Source organism: Macrobrachium nipponense, chromosome 19, assembly GCF_015104395.2.
Source record: "Macrobrachium nipponense isolate FS-2020 chromosome 19, ASM1510439v2, whole genome shotgun sequence".
NCBI classification, from domain to species: domain Eukaryota; kingdom Metazoa; phylum Arthropoda; class Malacostraca; order Decapoda; family Palaemonidae; genus Macrobrachium; species Macrobrachium nipponense.
Window position 1 is genome coordinate 17,273,624 of NC_061088.1, and position 2,414 is coordinate 17,276,037.

Genomic DNA, 2,414 nt, shown 5'->3' on the forward strand with positions numbered 1-2,414 from the left:
TCATTCCTCCTTCACAAAAGCAGGGGAAAATGGTCTGCTATGGATGGCAATGGTGGTCGAGGTTTCTCGTCGTTTCCACTTCTTGGATGCTCAGCAAAATAACCCCATTGTCAAACGACAGATTAGGTTACAGATAAGCAATAATTAAATTATTGGGAATAAAATGTTAAAGGTCATAATCTTGTTCGTTTATATACATACATACATACATAGCTATATAACATATTTAGGTAGACAAAAGGCTAAAATTCGAGAAGCAGCTACATCAGGTTTCTTTTATCCCAACCAGTAAAAATTGGCCTTGCTTGGATAGGTATTAAATCTGGTTCGATATTCATTCATATGATTAAACTGTAATGCCACGAAGCTCGTATGCACACAGTTGTCCCTTCATTGCGTTCAAATAAGATGATAATCGTACGAGACACAATAAATGTGGAAAAAATTGAAACTCTTGCTTGAATGGAGCTAAAAAGAACATAATAGTTGACAAAAAAAAAAAAAATATGCAGACAAAACAAGGTAGGACGAAAATAATTGTCTTTGAATGGAACCCTGGGGTTGAAGGTGGGGGAAGGGAGCGGGAGGGAGGGGTGGTTGGACAGGTATAGCTTGGAAAGGGGTTGACACTGCTTAAAAAGTGGGAGATTCTCTCTGGACGCCGCCATTCGATCTTTGTTTGTCTTCCTGATTCACCCACTTATTTCGTCTCTCTCAAAGTATACATTCACAAGCGGTTCTGTATTTCATAATTACTTCCCTTTACATGAACTCTGTATGAACCACCAACATACGATTTTGTTTTGTGTTTTGATGTGAATTCATCTTAGATGGTTGATATAGAGAACATGACGTTATCAATGCCCTTGACTTTCTTTCAGAATGCAGTCAAAATTCGTAGCTGCCTGCTTGGCCTTGGTGGTCGTCATTCTCTCCTGCTATGCAACGGCTCAGGAAGATCTCATGATAACAGAGTGACAGGTGAGTCTATCATTGCCAGGAGGTTATTTATAAAATGGATCTTTTCTAGATGGTAGCCCCCCAAAGGGTTTTGACCCCGTGTGGGATATAACCGTAAAAACATAAACAAAAAAGACTGTAATATATTCATAAAGTTAATGACTCCCAAGAAATATCAGTCCTAGATAACGAGCCCCGAACTTTGCTTGGGGTCATTCTTAGGAAAGAGCCAAAAAAAAAGTAGTTTTTGTCATTAGATTACGTAGTACAGAATGCAAACTGGAAGCCTCCAATACACTGTTACTTCACAGTACAAAACGGAAACTTTGATTACAATTTCGGATGTGACTTTCATTGCAGGTCGTGGCAGAACTTGCTGCCCAAATCCTTCGCATGGCCCACGGATCCTGGAACGCAGTTGAAGCCCACAAGAGGAATTCGGGAATGATCAACTCCATCCTCGGGATTCCAGAGTCATGGCTGAAGTCGGAAAGAAATTGGACGACGGACTTTTTACATCCTAATTCTAGGTAAATAAGTATTAACTGAGTATACTGCGAGACTGAAACAATGAACGGGCCTCGGTAAAAGGAAATTATTGATATATAGTATTCAAAGGAATGTAAGCTGATATCTTTTTGTGTCTTTTATTTGCAGGACACGATGAACTGTAATGGACCATCATGCAAATTTGCTGCATTTACTTCTTCTCACTGTACCTTGAGAAAAACCGAGGAATCAAAAGTGACCTCAGTAAATTCGTTCTGTGATTGCTCCCTGAAAATATCTCCAGTCAGGTGTTAACAAAATTCATTGACTTCATTTATGCTGCAGTCATCAACAGACAGTTAAAAAATGATGACTGTTTTAACATATCCTTATTACAAGAGATAATGTCTCAGACGCTTCAGATCTGTAAGGTTTGCGTAAGATTTAAGAAATAAATACGGCAGCTAATGTTATTCTTTTCTTTACCCCTTTTTGTGGATACATATTTATATATGCAAGATTCTATCACGCGAGAGCGTGTATGAATGAATACCTGGATCGCACAGATTATGCATGCATGAATTTATGCAAATTTTCTTACTAAGTAAGATGTAGACCAATCTGATAATAGAAGCCAAAACGGTTTATGATCTATTCTGTGAATATGGTAAAGATAGCAATGTACTTCACCAATGAGTTGTTGGCAACCATCCCTTCAAACTGGCAATATCAAAAGTTCCTGAATAAGGTATAAAGGTAATTACTTTACAAGTGGATGGGATTGCCTGTATAAATACTCAACACAAAAAATATGAATAAATATTTTCACATCTCATGCAACCTTCGGAGAAGATGTGCAACTCAACTCTGGAAATCTTTTAATGTAAGATAAATTGATTATATATCCAAATATAACTTCCAGCCTCTTACGGGTCTGTTCCAAAGGCCCTGAAAAAAATATAACG

The 2,414-nt window shown here is 37.9% G+C and overlaps 1 long non-coding RNA gene across 1 annotated transcript; it reads left to right on the forward strand.

The window, feature by feature from the left end:
• The first annotated feature begins 673 nt into the window (after positions 1 to 673).
• On the forward strand, positions 674 to 1,472 carry LOC135212694 (uncharacterized). The gene is made up of 3 exons (XR_010313967.1): positions 674 to 719; positions 882 to 981; positions 1,321 to 1,472. It is a non-coding gene; the product is annotated as an uncharacterized LOC135212694 (long non-coding RNA).
• The last annotated feature ends 942 nt before the right edge of the window (positions 1,473 to 2,414 follow it).